Source organism: Tachypleus tridentatus, chromosome 9 (genome assembly GCF_004210375.1).
Source record: "Tachypleus tridentatus isolate NWPU-2018 chromosome 9, ASM421037v1, whole genome shotgun sequence".
Taxonomy (NCBI): Eukaryota; Metazoa; Arthropoda; class Merostomata; order Xiphosura; family Limulidae; genus Tachypleus; species Tachypleus tridentatus.
In genome coordinates, this window is record NC_134833.1 from 52,657,930 (window position 1) to 52,681,579 (window position 23,650).

Consider the following 23,650-nt stretch of genomic DNA (forward strand, 5'->3'; position numbering starts at 1 on the left):
TTGTAGTAATATGCTATGTTATGAATAAATTATGTGAAAGCTAGGATTTTGTGTCATTTATTCTTGCATTCACCAACACATTTGTTTTTTAAGTTCATAACCTGGACAAAGAATGGGTACCTCATCCTGTTCTTTATAAATACACCCACTCGAGATGTCAAAAAAGTGTGTTATTTGGTTTCAGTTTTGTCTGTTTACCGTTTGAAATGGAAGTTTATCCGTTTTATTTTCATGACTACAATTACTAGGTAAATACATTTTTGTATCTATATAAGGATGATATAAATCATAAACTGATATAACGATGACAGTGATACCGGCATTGCGTGAGTAGCTGTGCTATATCTTTTATTTTTCTTACAGGTAGAACTACTGAATGTAGAATATAAATTTTTGCAAATAAAGTTATTGCAGTGTTACTCATAAAAGCATTATTAATTTAAATATTAACCCTTTCGAAATATATTGTGATTAAAATTACATTAATATGCAAACATCATTATATGGAAATAACGTGTTTATAAAGAAATAAGGTGGTGTATGCAATAAAACGCATACTTATTTAGTTATTAAATTTAACTTAGATGAACCCAAGTGGTCTTGAGTATATCGAAGAAAACAATACAATATATGTTGCTGTTTCGATAACAAATATTCTTGATTTATTACTAATGTTTATGTATTATTGAAATAGTGGTGATCTTTTCTTTTTTATTGCATTCCTTTATAGAAAGCGCTAATGCTTTCTCCAGGATATATACGATTTTTGTGTGCTTTTACCCACACTGTATGTGTGTGTTTTTATTCTTGTAGCAAAACCACATCGAGCTATCTGCTGTGTCCACCGAGAGGAATCGAACTCCTGATTTTAACTTTATAGACAAAAGGCTTACCTCTATCCCAGGGGGAGACGGAAAATTTAGTATTTTTTATATGGTGTAAGAACGAGGCGTTGTAGACAATGAATGCTCAATAGCATCTACAATAGAGACAAAGAGGTTGCGTTTTTTGTTCCATACTCTCATCCTACAAAGTTTGGTTGAGATACGTCCAGCGACCTAGAAGTAGTTAAATAATAAACAAACAGAGAGACACGTATATATTTGTACTTTATGTATATATATAAGTTATATAATAAACAAAATATTTATGAAAAGTTCATCAGGAGCACGTGTTGGTGCTTTTACAAAAACGTTTAGGTTCTTGATTTCAAAAGTAAAAAGAAAGTTTTCCTAATATGTCAAACTAATGTTTTTTCGAGGGAAATAAGGTAAAAAAATTAATAATTATCTCATAATACGAACAACAAAAATAAGACTTCCTGGAATCCTGAACGTCATAGTCAGGTAAGAGAAAAAAAGAATCTTGAAAGGCGTCGAATTGTTTGAATTTTGAGGGAAAGTGACCATATAAATAAAAACCCTTTACTCAAGAAGTTAACGAGGCTCTCCCCATTCTAGTAGTAGCTTTATTTGTTTGGAATGTTCGCGTGAAGCTTTATAAGAGATCTTTAAGCATAGTTGTTCGTAATTCCGAACTGATAGGCTAGAGGGTTAACAGCACTCACTACCAACTTCTGAAAACTATTGTCTGACCAAACAGTGGGATTTAGGTTGTACATTCTAGAGCGTTCTTACGACCAAAATAATGAATTACCCTTTGCAGGAATGAATCGTAAACCGTGAATTCTCAGATTTACTATTCAGGTAAGCTAACCATTAAGTCCCGTCCGACTCTCCAGTAACAGGAAGTCAACTAAAGAAAAAAGACTTCAGTGAGTCCAGAATTTTAACTGTAACTAATCTGATAATGTAGCTTTGTAAGTATTGATCGTGTTATGCTTTTGGCATTTTGTTCTTTCTGCTTCTCAATAATAACGCTACGAATAATTTTAAGGATTAAGATTCATACTTTCCAGCAAAAATGCCATCGAAACAAGCTCATTAGCTAGTTAGTCGAAAGGAAATGGTAGTACATAAAACTATAGCGGTAGTTTACATACATTAGTGCTCTTATTATACAAGAATGAAGTTCCCAATATTCTTCGTGATGTTTCTTGTGCAAAGAACCTGTTTGTTTCTGGAGAGATATCATTACACAGGCAAGATACGAAGTTTTTGCCCAGTTTATGTGCTTTGGCGCATATGGCTCGTAATTGACTTAAAAGTACAAACTACACTAAAAGGTTTGGCAAAACCTGTGAAGTATCTTGCATGTACTAAACTGTAAGAACTCGAAAGTTAATAGCTCAATAAAATGCACCAGTTTTCTATATTTCCTTAAAATACACTATTATAACTAGCTGAAAGCTACTAGCAGCAGGAATGTGCATACATAGAAACACATGTTATTTAACAAATAAATTAATAACTTCACGCAGTAAGAACACATAAAAACTACATGTTGACAAGGAAGTGTGTTACTTCATACAGTAAGAAAAAGTTTAGAAACGATTATTAGTTAAATAAATATTAAGAACTATATTCCGTTCTGTTCTGTTATAATAATTAATGCTAAGTGTACATTATCAAGGATAACATATAAATACTTGCATTATTTTAAGGGTATCATGCTTTATATTGTTAAGGTACTTCACGTGCATAGTGTTAACACTAAGTTGCTACACATTGGAGCTTCGTAATATTTAAGTTATTACGTATTTTAACTGTGTATTGTCATTAGGTTAATATATATTGTAACTGGTTCGTATTGTCATTAACTTTCTATATATTATAACAGTGTGTTATCATTAAGTTACTACTTTTTGTTTTATTAAATGTTACTACGAAATGATTACGTGAAGTAATTACCTATATTTAACAGGATACAAAAGTTCGAAGTGTGTAGGTCACATAAGACATGTATAACTCTTTAAAATGTTATTCGTTATGGCTGAGTAACAGTTGTGATGTAGCGTAAGCAGGCTAAAATTCGAAGTTTCATTCCCTGTTGAGGGTACGCATCTCTGATTGTCTATCGTTCAGCTTGGAGCTTAGCAACAACAAATAAGTAAACATTTTCAGTCATGACATAACAGCTTATAGACTGGTTCTAAGTTTTCAAGTACAGATTTTTAACTCATAGCTTCGCCACTTCTTGAACGATTTGAGATATAATTACGTTTTTGGACTCAAAAGCTCAAACCCTTTCGACTGATGTATTTGACCATCTCCTAAGTTTCATAACTTATTTTACTCAGTAGACTAGTAAAGACTCTGATGAATGATAACATCAGATCCGGTGCACGTGCGTCCTGCCCTCGGTATTGCTGACGTATAAAAATATAACAAATAAAAAGCAAAAAACGTTATCATATGTTAATTTACTCTAACCCTACCTAAAAGAAGTTCAAGTACCTTGACTATTGAGGATTATCTCTTGTTTTTACAGTGTTTTGTTGTTGTATAATAAAAGCTCTTCGATGTGCCTATTTAAAGAAGTATGTTCAATATCAGATATTTAGACGTCTTTATGAAAAGTAGTGTTTCATTATTGTTGAATAAAATATATTAAGGTTCAGTTATCGAAAGATACGTTTTACCAATGCCAAATAACAGGTACTTATGTTTATCAATATAATTACTTTAGTAATATTCAATAATACGTATTTAGGTGTGTTTATCGAATGAAGTATTTGATAATTGACGATAAAATATACTTAGTTGAGTTTATCTAAACGAGATGTTGAAGTGCTATCACTTTGCAGTTCATGTGACCAAACGATGTTATTCAATTTCAATTTCAAAACGGAAGCACAAACGGTAGCGTGTTAAGACAAGCTATTCCAGTTGCAGATGGGACGAGCCTGCTCTGGTGTATATTGTCTCATCATTTAACACAAATAAAATATTGTAATCATTTGTGTAAAGTATGTTTTTATTTTTGCTTTTGCGCCATTTTCGTTTTTTAAGGAATAACTAAAAAACAAGTTTGTATATCAGCGTTCTGTTAAATTTTGTTTCGCGTGCATTGGTAATCCATTAAGTTTTGCATTTTTTATGTGGCTAATATTGATAAAGGCTAAATCTAATATAGCGTAAGTTACAGTTTTTTTTTAGTTTTAATCACCATGTTTAGTCTAATCCTATGTATTAATTAGCAGTCCTTTTTTGTAATATGAAAACTATATTTATTAATATTAATTTTAAAACTTTATTAAAAGTCTAAAATGCTCTCGATCTTACTGTGGACCCAGGAAGCTTCAGAGTCCAATTATTGAACTTGTAAATTCTTCTAAAATAGTGATCTAGATTTTATCGAAAATTCATAACCCTATATTTATCTGTGTTGTCAATGGGGTCTTAGTGCATCTGCTTTTTTTAAACACATTTTTTGTACAGGATATATGCATCATATTCTTTGGACTCTTTCACTTTGTTGGATAAAGTCCCCTAATAGCAAGAGTCACAAACAAATTAAACAAAAATATTATCAATATTACAGTTTATCCTATTAACTTCTTTTTTGTTTCAAAATTTCATCGCATAGCTACATAACACTATCTCCGTATAGTTTTATTTAATTTTGAAGGTCTAATGTTTTAGAGAGAAAGTAGTTGGTTAACAGTATACATGGAAAGTTCTAGGGTACTCTTGTACATGGGCTTCACTGTCACACTTACGATCCAAACTACGGAGTGCATACTTGCAACACCGAGAAGCAATGGTCTGGCCCACTACTACTAATCTTTTGAAAATTATCCATATATTTAATATATAGAATGAGTGATTTCTGCCACCTTTTGGTCGTTCTTTAAAATAAGTTCTGTAATTAGCTAGAAACAAAACTATCAAATGTGATTTAATACAAATATCTCTAGTAGTGTTTGGTGTGTAAACAGTTTGGTTGTTTTTGGATCAAAGGTTTAGATAGAATAAACCTTGTTTGTTAACATGTAGGTCAATGGTTAAGTGTTCTAAAATCTGACTGTTTTCAACTAGTCAAACTCAAGGTTAAAATTGTCATGATAAAGCACAATCACCACTGAATAAAATTCAAGCATTTCAGAGAAATATATTAACATCGAACTACAGTGTCTGAAGTTTTCAGTATTTAGCAGCTAACTGAGAATAAAGAGCAATAAAGGTTATACTTTCGATACTGAAGCGACATCTCACTGCACAAACATTGTATTATATTAATTAAAATTATCTTAGCATAATAAGAAAAAACAAGTACATTCAGCTACACCGTGAATAAATACAAAATACAATAAGATGTGTTAAAAAATTTTAAGGTAAAAGGAGAAGTCCAGCGCTTAAGCTTCATGATTTGTTTTTTCTTTACAGTGATTTCAGCCATTTCTATCTAATTGAAGAAGCTACAGTTTCAATTATATATATATATATATATATACACATCTAATATATGTAGCTCAAAAGAATTCAGCTAAAGGTATTATGAATACTTAACAAATAAACTACAGATTTATATATGCATTGTGTGAAAGCATGACATCTTTGTTTAGTAGTCCTGCCTATTTCAAATGCCCACTTTACAGAGGGATTAGTATATCATATAAATGCGAATTTGAATATTCAGGTCAGCAAATTACATCCCAATCATAGAAATTAATGCATCAGAACTATATTTTTTTACATTATTTGGTGTTTGTAGGTAGCTTGATGCTTTAATTCTTTAACGTTTTAAAATAAAGGTATGTAATAACTTTCACATCATAAGGATGTGTTCAGATCGAAGATTTGGAATCTAAGAAATGAAAATATACTTTGTACTTTGGTTTCGAGAACAAAAGAATGTAAATCAACTTTGGACGCGAGGACCATCCAGAAAGAAACTTGCAACAGATCATATCCAAGCCATTGTAAACAAAATGCGGCCTCTTCTAAAATATGAGAATAAAATGACCCAAAGTCAGTTTCAAAATCCGTTCACGTGTTTCACTTAATAGTACACAACATAGTCAAGAAAGATCTTCGTCTGAAGAGCAACACAAGTCACTTGTAAAGACGTTGTTTCAACAGCATATCTACCCGTTCACGACATACTTCAAACAACTAGAGAAAGAAACGGTTATTTATGCTCTTCCACATAAAGACATACCCGTCAAGTCGTCAAACGCAGCGCTAATAAATGTTTGTGCACTGAACTGGAAAAAGGTGTTGAGAAACCACCGTTCTCTTACATGTGATGGAATATGAAAGCTTGCAGAGATAATTGGCATGGCTTGGAAGTTACAGATTTACGACAGAGCTTTTTGTGTTCAAGTGTTCTACTTTTCAAAACGTTAAACAGAACGCATTTCCTATTAAGGGTAATTGTGTATTTACTTTTAGAATTAACACTATATTAAATATACGGTGACAATGAAAATATCAGTTTTCTAAGGCTGTATGAGATTGATCCCTTGAAAGAAGTCTGGATTTCAAAACTGGAGAGAAGAGCTAGAAGTCTATGTAATACCACAAATTGTTCGTTTACGATAGTGGGTGGTGGAGAGCTGACGAACCGATTTCTTTGTTTTGCTACGTAATTCAAAATTAAAAAGACAGCATACAACTTTAGTAAATTTATTTCCAATACAAAAATACAATACAAATACTTTAAGATTGTCTATAAACTTCATGAAGTATATTTTAAGAATTAGAAATTGATATGTTTGTTTTATTAAACTTGTTAATCATAATAATGAAAAATATTCCTCAAGAGTTTTACTTTAAGGATTCGATTACTTTGAACAAAATGTCTTTATTGAACATGCCCAACTTTGAATGTTTTTTTCTTTGCAAGTTAATAAGCAATTTAGTAAAACTTCAAAATATTACACCTGATCTCTTTTCACAGAATCAACCATTATCAACCATAATTTGTCTAAATCTTGATACTGAAATGAGCTGCTTTTAATCGTTTGAAGTTGATAAAAAGTAAATAATTTTAATAATCCCAGCTAATGTATAATAATAATGATTAAAAAATTGCAGAACGCTTTGACAAGCGAAGCACTGCATAACAGTTACCTGTTTAATAAACGAGTGACTTTACATGTAATAACCCAGGTTGTCTAGTGAGCTCTGGTATTGAGTATATTACATCATACATAAGCACATGAGAAAAACAAACTTTAGTGGCTAAAATGCATTGAATAATCAGGTCTGTTCTCTTATTGTAACTGAAATCATAAGAAGGAGAATAACTTATAATGTTACAGTATCTTATAAGTTTAAAACGCATCTTTAATTTATGAAAAGAACGTCCCTTTGCGAAATGTTTGTTTGATTCCCGAGTTGGAAACAATAAATTATCCGGTAACATTTATTCAGTGTTTCTCATGAGTTAACCGCATTTTATACATTCGATGTAAGATGGCTCCACAGTTGTATAGTGGCATGCAGCGGACTTATACCGCTAGAGACCATATTTCGATACTAGTTGTGGGCAGAACACAGATATCCCTTTCTGTAGTTTGTGCTTAATAACAAACAACAACAGCGATGAAAAATTAAAGTTTGTATGTATCATTATGTGAATGAGTTTGCCTAAAACACCTGGCGACCATCACTGTAGTTACAAGCACGAAGGCAAGGACCACTAATATATCACTTATTGTCAAATGAGTATTTCAGCAACGTAATGGAAGGTTAACATTCTTTTTTTGTTTTGCCATAGAAGTCAAAAGTTTTAGGAAGAATAAACTTCAATAAATGAATTCTTAGATAGGCCGTTCATACGGCTTTGATAAAAAAATAAATCAATATCTGAGACTGTGATACAATCAATAATTGAGTCTTGGAATAATACAATCAATAACTGAGTCTAGAATTAATACAATCAATAACTGAGTCTAGAATTAATACAATCAATAACTGAGTCTAGAATTAATACAATCAATAACTAAGTCTAGAAAGAATAAATCAATAACTGAGTCTAGAAAGAATACAATCAATAACTGAGTCTAGAAAGAATACAATACTGATGAATTTCGTTAATTTATTAATACTTTCAGTAAAATGATTTTAAATTTTTGTGGTTTGTTATAGCAAAGCCACATCGAGCTATATGCTGCGTCTAGTGGGAGTAACCGAACCCCTAACTCTAAAGTTGTAAAACATATCTATGAATCAAAGTAACTACTGTATACAGCTTCTGAATGTTTTATTTTGCTCTCATGTTTTCTTTTCTCCTACATTTTCTTTCCTGGGTTTTCGTACTATTAATCTTTCTGTCTATTTTTATATTAGATTATGTTAGTTTTATAAACTACGTCCCAAAATATATAAAATCAAAGGGCTAACAACGAAAGTTACCATTGTCAGAATAATTTAGTAGATTTCTATTTAATGTGAAGAGAAAGTAGAAAATTTTCAATATTTTATAACCAAGCGAGCACCTTTAAGATATTTCTTATAGTTGCAATTCAAGAGGGAAATGCTGCGTTGGAAAACAAACTACTAGTTTTTGTTGATGTTAAATGCAAAGCTTCACAATATATTTAGAACATTTAATTCTTTTTTAACTATGTGTTGGTCCTCAAAAGACCATATCATAATAACGTCATTCGCAATAAAATTGTATTGACTACGGTGAGAATTCAGGTTTCCATTGATAATTCCAAATAGGAATTTTGGAGGAAGTCAGTACCGTGCATAATTGCTTAGTGATTATGAAAGTCATGAAAAATTATAATTGCATATTTTACTGAAGGTTAAGCTCAATAGGTGCAAATACTAAAACATTTAATTTATATTAAGTTGAAAATTGCCTGAAAAAAAGTCTCTTTCAGTAAGACATTATTTTCATCATAAAAGAAGAAAAACAGTTCTTTCTTGGTGACACAGCGGTATGTCTGCGCACTTATAATGCTATAAACTGTGTTTCGATACCTGTGATGGGCAGAGCACAGATAGCCCTTTGGGAAACACTGTGCATAACGAAACAAACAAACGGAAAATAAAATAAAATTGAAGAATTTATCAAATATAAGTCACAAAAACTTCCTTATTCTATTGAGACGTTTTTCTGTCTTCGATTTCTGTATGTCATTATATCACAAATTGTCCTCATTAATATCAAAATGTTTTTCATAATCTTGTTATCAGTGGTTTTATTTTTAAAGAAATTGATACTAATATAAATATATATATATATATATATTTTATAGGTATGTTTGTTATTGTCTTTAAACGCAAAACTACACATAGTGTTCATCAGACATATTTTGTTTGTTTCAAAAGTCGCACAGATTTACACTCATTTAGAAGTGTAAGTCTACAGGTAGGGTAGATAGTCATCATCACTCTTTTACCAGCAAAAACTGACGGGTATGCGAACCTGTTATCCTCTGATTACGAGTCGAGCGCTCCTAATCACCTAGCCATGCCGGGATCCATTAATACCAAATAATGGAACATAAAGTCTTTATTAATGTAACACTTGATTCTGCTGTGATATTTGTTATTACGATTTCCAGCTGTAAAAGGAAGTCGTCTTCTGCTTGCAGCCTGTATCGGTGTTTGTTCTAATTTTGTTTGTTTGTAACAAACTGTGTGGACAAGAATGAACAGAAACTGATTTGTGATTTATAAAATTACACTTGATTCCTGACAGGTTAACAGTAAATAACTGAAAAAAAATTTTTTTACCTCATATCTTTGTGGGAACCCCTAATGAACCTTCGCAAAACCTTATGATTCCACAAAACACAGTTTAAAAACCCCTGGGTTAAAGAATCTAAAGATTGAAATATAAGATTAAGGCTATAGATGCTCCTGTAATTTATTAAGTCAAACTATTTTATTCTTAATAAATTACGTAATTATGATATCTAATTATAAGAAGAAATAATGATGACTTGGCAATCAACAAATATCTTCCAACTATGTCTAAAAACCTGAAACATGTTCTCATCACATGGCTTAGGATAAACCCCTCTGGCCAAAACCAGTATCAATGTCTAAGGTAAAAATATACATAATTTATGAAATTGTCGCTTTCTTACGTTGTGGGCCCGGCATGTCCAAGCGTGTTAAGATGTGCGACCTCGTAATCTGAGGGTCGCGGTTTCGCATCCCCGTCGCGCCAAACATGCTCGCCCTTTCAGCCGTGAGGGCGTTATAATGTGACGGTCAATCCCACTATTCGTTGGTAAAAGAGTAGCCCAAGAGCTGGCGGTGGGTGGTGATGACTAGCTGCCTTCCCTCCAGTCTTACACTGCTAAATTAGGGACGGCAAGCACAGATAGCCCTCGAGTAGCTTTGTGCGAAATTCAAAAACAAACAAATAAAATCTTACGTAGTGTAGTCCTTTAACAATTATTTTGCTTGACAAAAATCAATGGTAGATTAAATGAGATTAAGAGATGTAGAAGAAATAGTTTTGATGTTTTTGTAAAACAAGTAAAAAAGATGTGTAAGTTATCTTTTCTTGTCTGTTTCTTAAGTGCATCAAAGTAAAAAAGCGTTTTAGAGATTTATGTTCTAGTGATGTCTACAACCATATAATTTGCTGTAGAATGTGTTACCACTTTATAAAGGAATCAGCTACGAATTTGTTCATCAAAAAACGCTAAAAGAGGAAAACAAAAACTACTGATTGTTCTCTTAGAACAAGATAATAACTATGGTCAAATAACTGAGAAGTTTCTTCCATCTATTAGATGAAAGCTATCTTAATCATTAAGCGTAAGTAAGTATCAGACCAAAAATACAAAATCATCCCATTATGTGATCGGATCCATTTTGGTTAATCTTCTACTGAAGCCAAATTGTGTCATAATGAAAGAACTGCTCGCAAAACGCAGAGAAAAAGGTGTTAGTACAAGATTTAAAAATGCTTTAATTGGAAACACCAAGTAAATGATTCATCTTTGGAGAAATTGGTAATTTGTGTTTTAGTATAGATTGCTTTAACAGAAGTACGCTATGAGTACCTTATGTGAATATAAAATAGATTACAGCATGTTTGTATAGCATTTACCAACGGAGGGGTCTACATATTGCAGAATTTTGAGAAGTTTTATATTATTGCTTGTTATAAAATCCATTGTAAAGAACTGACTAAAGAAACTTGGCAAATGTCAATAATTTTCCAATTTTAGCGCTTTGGTTTTGAATACGCCCAAAGGTACACGAGAGCTACTTGCACTAGTTGTCTCTTTTTTTAAAAATGTAAGACAAGAGATAAGGCGGCTAATTATCATCACCCACTGCCAACTCTTGGGTTACTCTTACAAATAGTGGGATTGATCGACACATTATAAAAACCCCTCTGCTGAAAGAGGGAGCACGTTTAGTGTGACGGGGATTAGAAACCGCGACACTCAAATTACGAGTCCATTACTTGGTCATACCGGACCTAAGTTTAGTGTAAATATGCACTATAAATTGTAGCGATTACAACGTTATACGCATTTAAGCTTACCACTCTAGGTCAATGGAGGGCTATCACTTATACGCAAACTAAATCACCAGTAATGAGACTTAACTATAACACTGATGATAATTTTCAACAATTTATACTGTTGTAACGGTTTCTACTGTTGGTCATTCCATTTTTTTTGCTAAAAGAGACGAATGCAAAGTCCTGACGACTAACTGATAACGTAAGTATTTTATTTCGTGTAGTTCACATTATACAAATTAATGCATGACTAAAATCAGAGGGGTAGGTTCCCTTCAGGAGATAGCTAGATATGGTTTTGATATAAAAACACACACGCATACTTTTACCAACTTGCTCGTGGTAAATCTGGAAGTTTATAATGCTAAAATCTGAGTTTCGATACTTGTAATAGGTAATGCATAGATAACCCATTTTATAGATCTGTGTTTAGCAGCAATCAAACAACCTCCTGGTACTTTGTTGAAACACAACTTCAAAGATCATGAAATTGGAGTAAGTAACAAACCTGCTGACTAAATAGCCACTACCCCACTGCAGAAGACTTACTAATTACTGAGTATCAGCTACTTCAATCTAAATCACATCTTAAATGTTTCAAATAATATAGTCTTTCAGAAGGTTTGTGTCTGCTCCTGGAAAATCATATATCATAACCAGAATATATTCTGATTAAATTTCACTTTAAGCATCTCTTCCACCAGCATTTCAAGTGCTATCTGGGACAAGATTTGTCATGGAATAGGAAACATAATCCAATTCTTCTTAAATCTAGCAACCTAGTTGTCACAAAATTGCTGTTTTACATTGAATTACCAACACCATTGGACAGTGCTTCTACTGTCAATTAAATACCATTCCTATTTTCAACCCATCAAGACACAAGTCAAAAGAATCGATCATTCGTTCTGCTGAATTTAAACTTTTACCATACCAGTCCGGCAATAGATCATTTCGAGTGAAAACCTGTGCCATCTCTCTCATATCTCTTTCGACCATCTTCTGGTTCTGTTTAAACAATTATAGAAGGAGTAAGAATTTTCAGCTTGTTTTTGTTTGTTTGTTTTTGAGTTTCGCACAAAGCTATTAGAGGGCTATTTGTGCTAGCCGTCCCTAATTTAGCAGTGTAAGAATAGAGGGAAGGCAGCTAGTCATCACCACCCACCGTCAACTCTTGGGCTACTCTTTTTACCAACGAATAGTGGGATTGACCGTCACATTATAACGCTTCACGGCTGAAAGGGCGAGCATGTTTGGCGCGACGGGGATGCGAACCCGCAACCCTCAGATTACGAGTCGCACGCCTTAACACGCTTGGCCATGCCGGACCAAGATTTTTCAGAGTTATTACTGTCACCCCTTTTACTAATCCTGAGAAGGATCTCAATATTACTTATAATTACATATTTTAAGTGTCTGTTTATCTAATCTTCTGAATAGTATGATAATTGCCTCTCTTCTTTGACTCATCAAATAAAATGACATCCTGTCTGATATCTAATGTGGTTTCCACATGCAACAACTGACAATGGACCATTTGATTCGACAAGATACACCAAATGAAAAAGACTTTATCACAAGGAAGCTTTTTGTTTATGACTTTTTTTACATTAGGAAGACTTATGACAACACGTGAAGAATTGACGTATTACAGGACTTCCATTCACTTGAGATAAAGGAGCAGTCAAATTTTTCATCGTGAGTGTTTGGAAAGAGAGGTAATGTGAATTTGTATGAGGTCAACAATTTCTCGATACTCACTTCAGAGTTGTATTTGAATAACATTTTTCTTAGGTTTAAGATAATTACCACCAATGAATTACTTACTTTTACAATGAAAAAATAACTTTTTTGAAAGTAATCAAATATGACTACTTTCCAGTTGCAACAGTTTCAAATATTCCTCATCAAAACTATTTGCATGTATTTCCATCTGTACTGTAATTAATCCTGATCTTGGCATTCATTTGGTAAGTGTACAAGTTCATGTTGTGACTGAAACAATGTTCCCAAAATTTCTTTTTGACAATAAGCTAACGTTTTCAACACATAACACAGCTTAAAATCAAATGAACAAAAGCAGTGCATATCTTTAATTTAGTCTACTTACACCTTTGGGGATCAGATTTATGTTTTATAATCAAGATCTTTTATGTCCTCATTTTATCACATCTGGACTATGATGAGGAACTCTGCATAAAAATTGTTGAGTCTTGTGCATCAACAATGAACTTGGCTCCACTTTAGGATTCTTTTATACTTCTCCAATGCAGAGTTTAAACAGAGACACATATGAAATTGCACTTGAACCCAGATATTTCCAACATTTTATAATATGTGCAAAGCGCTGCTCTCCACCACAGCAAATTACCATCCAATATGTTTGCATGTATTGATGGTCAATTATTTTTGCAAAATTCCTACATTGGTCTTCATATCCAGTCACAATTAATGGGGTTACGTTTAACACTAGATAATCTTACCAAATCTGATTATCGCCTCTACCGCCGTCTAGTCTTTCATTAAACTTTCAGAAGAGACTAAAGTATCTCCAACAAATACTGATTCAGTGACCATTTCATATCCAATTATATATATGGTTCAGTATTTGGTGTTTTTATGGGCACCCATGTTTTTAGGCAATTGTGTAGTTGTGTACACTATCCCCTTTATAGATTATGTATTTAGTCTGAATTATATGCAATATCATTTGCTCTGAATTACAAAGAAATATAGTGGTGTTCTAATTACACTATTTTCCGTTATGAATAAGTTATTTTTGAGAAATGCCGGCTAATTTGTCACTGTCATCTGCCATAATACAATCTTTCAGTAATCTTGGCCATGTTTATATTTAAGGGAATGAGTTTATAATTTATTGACATAAAAGCCAAATTGGCATTCACTGGCAAGATCACAGCCTTGAACACTTTATATTTGTGTTTTACACAAATAATTAAGTCTTCAAGTCATTTGGAAAGTAATTTGGCGGTGAGACATACTATTAGATATTGATTGTTGTGTATATGCATGAGTTAAAGAGCGGAAACTGTCGTTGTAATACTTTGCATTGACCACAAGTTTATTAATTTTTGCTTTTTTATTTTGTTTTCCGTGGCTTATGTCCAAATATAGGACGATCTAAACTAAGAACCTGCAGATAGAGAATTTGAATTCCTGTCACCAAACGTACTATTCCTTTGACCCGTGAGGGCGTTACCATGTGATGGTCAATCCCATTATCCGTTGTTAAAGAGTTGGTGGTGAGGTGTATTGAATAGCTGCCTTCCCTTTAGTGTATTACTCAAAAATTAAGGATGCATACAACATTTCAAGATTAGAAATGTTAAGAGATATGTCGCAATTCGGATGGTTTATGACATTTTTTATTATATACAGGTGTTCTTTTAAATTGAACATTAGCCTTTAATTAGGGTTTTATATGACTCTTCAAAGCTTTGAAATTATCTGTATTTGTTAAGATTGTTGTGATGATTCAATTTAGGTTGGTTGATCAAAGCTTTCTTCCGCAAAAAGAGTTAGAAGTTTTTCTTTACACCAAGTTATAGTATCTTGGGTATCAAAGTCAGCAGTTTTTAATTACTCTAATATTGTGGTTGGGATGCACAAGAGAAATTTCAATTCTTCAAACTACAAGTTATCCTCATTGGTCAACTTAAATTACACCAGTTTTAGTTTCACTAAATGTTCTAAAATACATTGGAGTTAAGAATTCTCAAAGGATTTATTTCAATATTCCTCAAAGAGTATGTAACATAAAAAATTGATTTGCCTTCAATAATATCTATATACCTCAACATTACTTTTATCATGCACTTTACAATAAGGGTTCAAACGTGTAAACAGCAGTTTACTCCTGACCTTTGAATCATCTTTTTGTGATTTGACCTGAACGTGCAGGAACCCTGTCGTGCATGAAAACACTGCCTCATCAGGTAGCCTGGTAAACTGGTCATTTTATAGCTAATAACTTGTCTCTCTTTGACTAGTTAGTCACTCTGTGTCTCGTAAGTTGGTTATTCTTTGTCCCGTAAGCTGGACATTGGTGAAAGGTTTTGCTCGATAACTGTGATGTCCAGAGCAGCGGTGACTGTAGTTTTGTATTGATATCAGAATTAGTGCCACTAGTCCTCGATTTACCGGTGCCCTAGGTTATTCACAAGGCGTAACGTTCTCTGTAACCAGTCTAGTTCAGAAAATGTTCGAAATCCAAAAACAGGACGAGTCTCTCACCTTTTTTCACTAAATGTCACATAACTGATGAAAGAAACATTACTTTTAATTTACATAAGTGAATAATCTAACCATTATGTATTATACTCAGTAAACATACCATACCAGAAATATACTTCCAGTTAAAGATGTAATTATCATAATCTAATGGACCCTAAAGGGCCTGGCATGGCCTAGCGCGTAAGGCGTGCGACTCGTAATCCGAGGGTCGCGGGTTCGCGCGCGCATCGCCCCAAACATGCTCGCCCTCCCACGCCGTGGAGGCGTTATAATGTGACGGTGAATCCCACTATTCGTTGGTAAAAGAGTAGCCCAAGAGTTGGCTGTGGGTGGTGATGACTAGCTGCCTTCCCTCTAGTCTTACACTACTAAATTAGGGACGGCTCGGTGCAGTGGGCTAACAACCTGCTCACTTAAATACTTATTGAAGAATCCGCAAGCAATTGCGGCCCTATGTTCCTAGATGGAATCTAATGGTGATAACTAACTAACTAACTAATGGACCCTAAAATATTTAACAGATTCTTTGCACATTGATATAATTTCGTTTAATACTTTCTTTACCTAACGACAGATAATTAAGTTCCCGCGTTCTTTCTTATTGTTGTAAAACGGCTAATCAGCAGCTCTTGTGAAAGGAGTAGTTACTTATAAAACAGTAGCTGATTGTACCTGATGTATCTTAATGTATCTTAATCAGCAGCTCTTGTGAAAGGAGTAGTTACTTATAAAACAGTAGCTTATTGTACCTGATGTATCTTAATGTATCTTAATCAGCAGCTCTTGTGAAAGGAGTAGTAAATTATAAAACAGCAGCTGATTGTACCTGATGTATCTTAATCAGCGGCTCTTGTGAAAGGAATAGTTACTTATAAAACAGTAGATGATTGGACCTGATGTATCTTAATGTATCTTAATCAGCAGTTTTCGTGAAAGGAGTAGTTACTTATAAAACAGTAGATGATTGGACCTGATGTATCTTAATGTATCTTAATCAGCAGTTTTCGTGAAAGGAGTAGTTACTTATAAAACAGTAGCTGATTGTACGTGATGTATCTTTATGTCTCTGTGTGTCACTTTTGCGTGTGTGAATAGAAGACTACATAGAGCGGTTATCACAAAATCTGTTAGAACACATTTATATTTATTTGTCACTCAATTGGACAGCAGCGTTTACGATGTATAATATTTTTTTACTGGTTTGTACATTTTTTCATGAAAAAAGGAGCTTAAAAATAAAATAAGGAAACAAGTATAATAATTTTGACCACCGGCAAGAAAAACATAACGTCTCATGATATGATTCTGTATATGGGATTATATTATGGTTCTAATAATATACTTTATGTAACGCAATTATCTAGTGACACACCTCCTGCTATTTTGTACTGAATATACGTTTAACGTTGATTGCTTGGCTGTTTTTTTTAAATTTCGCACAAAGCTACTCGAGGACTATCTGTGCTAGGCATCCCTAATTTAGCAGTGTAAGACTAGAGGGAAGGCAGCTAGTCATCACCACCCACCGCCAACTCTTGGGCTACTCTTTTACCAACGAATAGTTGGATTGACCGTATCATTATAACGCACCCGCGGCTGAAAGGTCGAGCATGTTTGGTGCGACGGGAATGCGAGCCCGCGACCCTCAAATTACGAGTCGCACGCCTTAACACGCTTGGCCATTCCGGGCCGTGTTTAACGTTGAATATTTACAAAGCTGAAAGTTCCGTCTGAAATTTAATTCAATGCTAATGCTGGAAGTGCTGTACTCAACCCACCACCGTAGACACCAATACCAAAACGAATGGATTTGTATTGAACAAAGAAATACTAGAGAAGTGTAAAAGATTACAGTTACTGCTTACTGGATCTACTCTTTACAGTAGTTAACACAGAAAGACAGTTTCATATCAATTTTTACAAGATCGAATAGTTGGATCTTTAGGATTCCACTACAATCCTGATGAAGAATATCAATGTAAATGTCTTTGGAATTTAATTTTTTGGGATATTTTCACAAGGAACGGTCAAGGATGGATCCCACATGCTTGATAAAGTTCACAATTGATCTGATCATGGTCATCAATTTGTGATTCCTACAGAGTTGCTCTCTTGGTTTGATGAGCTGGTGTCTAACGAGTGTGAGAGCTAGGATTAAATTTAGGTTTAAATATTTGTTGCATAGAGTTTCTTTAATGTACAGATTTTTATAAGCAACAAATATAATTATTTCATTATAAATTAGTAATTCGTGAAAAGTTATTATTACATATCTTAGTTACGAAAATATTGGAAAAGGAGTGTGTGAATTTAGACTTAAAGGGTATACCAGTAGTCAATTGTAAGATCCAAATAATTGAGTATTAAAAGAGAATCACTCTATCATTGAACGCGAGGCTGCAAAATGGAGTTATAATATTATGATTAATTTAAACTATATTACTAGTTTCAAATAACAGTTTGTGGATTTTTGTTTTGGTTGTTGTTAAGTGCAAATCTATACAAGGTGTTATCTGGTTTGTGCTCACCAAGGGTATCGAAACTCGACTTTTACCCTCGTAAATCTGCAGAGTTGCTACTGAGACAATAGAGACAAGAATGGTCTTATTACTAAAGTAAGCACTATTTCCTTAATAAAAATAACTTAAATAATGAAATACTAAAGCAAGTGTGTACTTTTACTCATGATAATATTCAAACTACGTAAATTAACTTATAAGTATCAATTAAGATAAGTAATATGGAAATAAAACTTCAATAAACATTACTCTAAGACCTTATAGATGAAGTGTGTTATTAGACCAATAGTTTCAAATTAGGAGTTTAATGAACATATTTATTGCGCAACTTTTGATATTGAATCGTTACACACATATATTCATTTGTAGAAAGATATTCAATTAATTAAATATCTTACATTTCAAACGGGACATATTGTACGAGACCAACTAAACCAGCTTTCACTAAATTTTTGAACTTTGCTACTGTGGAATCTCATTTTAAGTGTAACAATAAAATTTGTAATCAGAGAAATGGAGTTGTTAATACACAGGAGAATGGTTGGGACATTGTCCTGTTAGTTATAAAACTATGAAACATCATTGATGTATAGATCAAACGTTTATTACCTTTTAAAAGAGAATTAACATATTACTGCATTTCAGAGATTCTTGAATACTCTCCCTACTAGCATCACGTTTACAGTGTAAAAAAAAAAAAAGCATTGTAAGCTGTATTTTTCAAAACCTTGAAATTAGTAATGTGGTGATAAATTTAAAATAAGTATTTAATTATCATAAACTAACTTTCACAGAACCATTTAGTCATAGAAATAATTTTGGTTCTTTGAGTGAAAGCAGAAAAAATATGGTACTTGTTAGATTACCAGTTTCGTCATTTTCACCAAATAAAAAATGTTTTTTGTAATTTTTTTTCACCAATCTGTGTTAAATAGTACATAAAAAGCGATTAAGTTTAACAGTCTTAACTAATTAGAATACAATGTTCCCAAATGTATTTTTATGCCAGTTTGCCAGAAATGTTAAGAAAATGTATCTGCAATATTGGGATGTTAAGTACTATATGATGTATTTTTAGTACTTAAACTTTTACTACTGTTTTCATATTAAAAGACAAAACACACTTCACAAGTTTATATGGCCCGGCATGGCCAAGTAGGTTAAGGCGTTCGACCCCATTCGCACCAAACACGCTCGCTCTTTAAGCCGTGGGAGCGTTATAATGTGACAGTCAATCCCACTATTCGTTGGTAAAAGAGTAGCCCAAGTGATGACTAGCTGCCTTCCCTCTAGTCTTACACTGTTAAATTATGGACGGCTTACGCAGAAAGCCCTCGAGTAGCTTCGTGCAAAATTCAAAAACAAACAAGCAAATACAAGTTTTATTTGTCCTATTCATCAGATTATGCCAGCTCAACCACACTTAATTTAGACTTTTGTTGTTGTTTTGAATTAAGCACAAAGTTACAGATTGGGCTCTCTGTGCTCTGCCCACCACAGGTATCGAAACCCTGTTTTTAGTTGTAAAAACGTTGTAAGTCCGCAAACATTCAGCTGTATTACTGGTAGAGGGGTGCTTAGTTTAGAACAATTTAGAATATTCTATTTCTAATTTTATCAGTTCTTCAAATATTTATAAGCACTTGAACACAGAAAGTGAAAAACACACCGCAAACAATATTCGAGTTCTTCTCACTTGCAGTTTGTTTTTTACTTTCTGTGTTCAAGTGCTTATAAATATTTGATACAAAATATACCTGGATGCTAACTATTAATCGATTGAACTTTTCAAGATGATGAAGGCATTGCTCGAAACTGGTATTTATTTGGAAGTAGTGGCCATTCTTTCGCATACCATCATCTGTGATCGTTCAGTTGACGAAATAGTATCCCACTCCATAAGAGGAATATCGCTGTTTTTACCTTAGCTTGCAGACAGTTCAACAAAGGGGATAGTCGCCAAACCTAGCAGCACAAAATTCCAAAACACTGTGTAAATCCGGACGCGTAAAAAAGTACGGCGTTTATTTGTTTATAGTTAACCACAAAGCTACACAATGGGGAATCTGTGCTGTGCCTGCCATGAGTATTAAAACCCAGTTTTTAGCCTTATAAGATAAGCCTTCACACTTACCGTTGTATCACTTGTGGGTAGTGAGCGTACAGTATTCTGGTATCCTTAATATTATCTGGACTATTATTTTATTATAAAATTTTTCACACTTCTCCCCCCAACACAGAGTCCGTTCTCTATCTTGTCCCCCCTAGTTTCACAGTTGTGTGTCTACGGTCTCATACCACTAGAAACCAGGTTTCGATACCTGTGGGGGCAGATCACAGATAGTCGTTTTGTAGTTTTGTAATTAAATGGAATTACTAACTTGCTCACTCTTGATTTTGGTCAACGCCTATGCAGAAATTGTTGTCTTTTAATCTGTCTGCAACTAGGCTACGACCCGCTTAACCCATTCGCTATAAACAACTGTACTGCAAGTGACCTGACGATTTTTCACAGCATTTAACTTCTCATCCTCTCATAACGAAACCTCGTGAAAAGATGACTAACTGTAAATATTCTTTCTCTTATAAATGAATATTAGTATTATGTACTTTTAACTGAGACACAGTTATACTTATACGTTATAAATATATATATTAAAAATATATAAATAATAATTATATTTATTTGCGTATGATGTTATGGAGATAGCCTCTTTTAGTTTGCAAGGGCGTCTATATTTACTTATTAATAGGTTGTGTATAGTGAACATTTTGATACTGTTATAAAAAGTGTTATATATACTGTGCGTAATACAGGTGCAGTTAATATTATCTTGGTAATTTTCTTATATTAGTGTGAAGTATAGATTAACATTAGCCCAGACCATATTACTTTAAATGTGAAAAAATGTTACTTAAAGGCCTAAGATGATGTAATATTTCCATTAATCATTCTGTCTTTATGATTTTAGACCATAATATAGTCTTTAGATTTATTATATGAAACTACTGAATAAAATATAAATTTAATGGAATATAATCATAAAATTATCCGAAAAAATATTTGACTTTATACTTCACTAAAAAGAACAAACTGAAAATTAAAGAACCAAGCGATACAATATCAAAAATTGAAATAGTCTTAAGATATTCATGATAGTATGTTTTAACGTTGTCAGTACAAATTGTAAGACAATTTCTGTTAGTTTATGTTAAAAGTAAAATTTGTAGAATTGGCTAACTGCTTTGTTCCAACAGCGGATATCGAAACCTACTTTTTGGCATTATACGACTTTGCACTTACCATTAAATTACCTTTAGGACTTTACAACAGTAAAATATACACAAATTACACTGATATTTTAGCTCCAAAATATTCTACAGTATCGTCTTACAATAAATAAATAGCTTTGCAAAATTGCGTTCGTTGTTTTTTTATTGTAGATATGGTTGATACTAAAATGTGAAATAGCTCATTAAGATAGGACGTACGTGCCAGTGACGATAACAGTTTGATGGATGTTCAATGACTAAGATGTTAATTTTCACATTGTATCTTTGTTGATTGGTTCTTTAACTATCTGATTAAAATAAAAATGCAAGAATTTCATATGCATGCATCTGCAGAATGCAGAACCATTCATATCAACCACTGTAATTAAAACCTTTATAGCAATTAGCCAAAAACATAAATGGCATAAAATATTACAAATTATTTGTCTTCATTAAGTAACAAAAAATTCGTACGATTTCTTAAACTTTGAAACACAAAATGTACAATTTAGAGGCACAAGTTTATACTGGAAACATTACAGTTGTTTTACTAGTTGACATGTTCAGCATTTGTCATTTTCTTAGGTATTATCTTTTTAATTTCATAAAACATACGTCATCATCTTTGTACGATATTATTTAACTTATGGATAGCACTAAGAATTTTGATACTGGCAGAAACAATTACTATCTCGGAGGAAGAGTTGGATTCAGGACAGCTAAGAGAAGAGAAAATATCAAAACATCCTGAAAGATGATATAAAATGGAGTGAAAGTGAAATAACTCAAATACAGAATGGTTATAGAGGTTGAGGTCTGCTATAACTCTGTAACTGTGAGTCGTTTGATTCAAAATGCAGAAAAGTCAGATGGCAAGGGATGGCCATAACGAATATATATTGAAATCTATGTAAATACCATAACTGTAAAATAAACAGTGAGCAAAAGTTGTTCAGTATAATAATTTCGTAAAAGGAAAGGATGTTAGATTCCCCTACTATTGCAACTTCGACTTTGCAAATTTGGAGGATGATCACAACAACGGAACTGGTAGCGAGACACTTTACTGTTCGTGTGGGCTTAAAAAAGGTTTCATTGAGTAGAAGAAGCACATCCAATCGGGAAAGATTCTTAAAAATGGAGAAGATATCAATAACTGTTTAACACTTTGTTTCGAAACGTAACTGTTTCAGTTCTCATGGTCGATGGAAATGAAAATACATTTCACTTTAAAGTAGGTGGCTTGGAAACTTAGCTTTAAAGACAACTTTATCGCATCATGATTTATACTGTGAAAAACAAATGGTCGTTGATATGGATGAATATTTTGACGAGCAATAATAAGAAATTCAAAAATGTTCGTTATAGTATGAGGTGGGGTAATTGGAAATGGAGCCATAGTCGACGGGTCATTCTACTTAGGAGAAGGTTTATCACAACATCTGTTAGAATAAGTAGTTTGGTAGCATATGTTACAAAATACTGTAAATAACTCCAATTCTTGTCACTGGCGGTCAAAATGTAGACCCTTACAATGGATTCAAACCAGTGAAATTGGGTATAAAGCACTTATGAGACAGTTGTAGCACAAACGTTTTTCAAAACACAGTGGATGAGGAAGAGAAGCTTCAACCCGATGATATAAACTCCATATCAAAGATAGTTATTGATATCAAATGCTATAGATTGGATCTTGAACATTTGTTATTCCAAAGACATTTTGAATTCTAGCTTATCCTGCAGGGTCCACACCATGGATAACACAAAAATAACAGAAGAGGTTGTTTGATTGATGACTGTTGCTTTAGATAGGGAGAGTTGAGTTTTAGAAGAGTTGTGGTAGTGGTGGTACCCAGGTTCATCAGGCTCATTTGATTAAAGGGATATCAAACAGATGGTTATTTAAAAGTTTGATAATGACTCCATTACAGGTGTGGATAGGTTAACGTAAATCAACCTGGAGACAGTGTTTAATAACTTCTTCATACAATGTCAAGACAGAGTAAAACTGAGTTGCCACTTTTGAAAGAAGAAACACCAAAACTGGAAAAGAAGAAGAGATATCCTGCGATTTCCGAGGATGAACTAGAGAAGAACGTGGATATAATGGTGGCAGGAGGAACAGAAGAAGCAAAAACATTGGCAAATGTCAATAAACTTGCAATCATTAAAACACAACAAATAAATCGAAAGAGAAGGAAACGCTGAATCTATATCAACAAATAAAGAACAGATAAAAGTTAAAATTT

The 23,650-nt window shown here is 33.1% G+C and overlaps 1 long non-coding RNA gene across 1 annotated transcript in view; it reads left to right on the top strand.

Annotated features, from left to right (window-relative positions):
* The first annotated feature begins 1,555 nt into the window (after positions 1–1,555).
* Positions 1,556–23,650, top strand: part of LOC143227078 (uncharacterized) — a 46,541-nt gene continuing 24,446 nt past the window's right edge. Inside the window, exon 1 of the long non-coding RNA XR_013014858.1 lies at positions 1,556–1,706. This is a non-coding gene — a long non-coding RNA (uncharacterized LOC143227078). The remainder of the gene's footprint in view (positions 1,707–23,650) is intronic.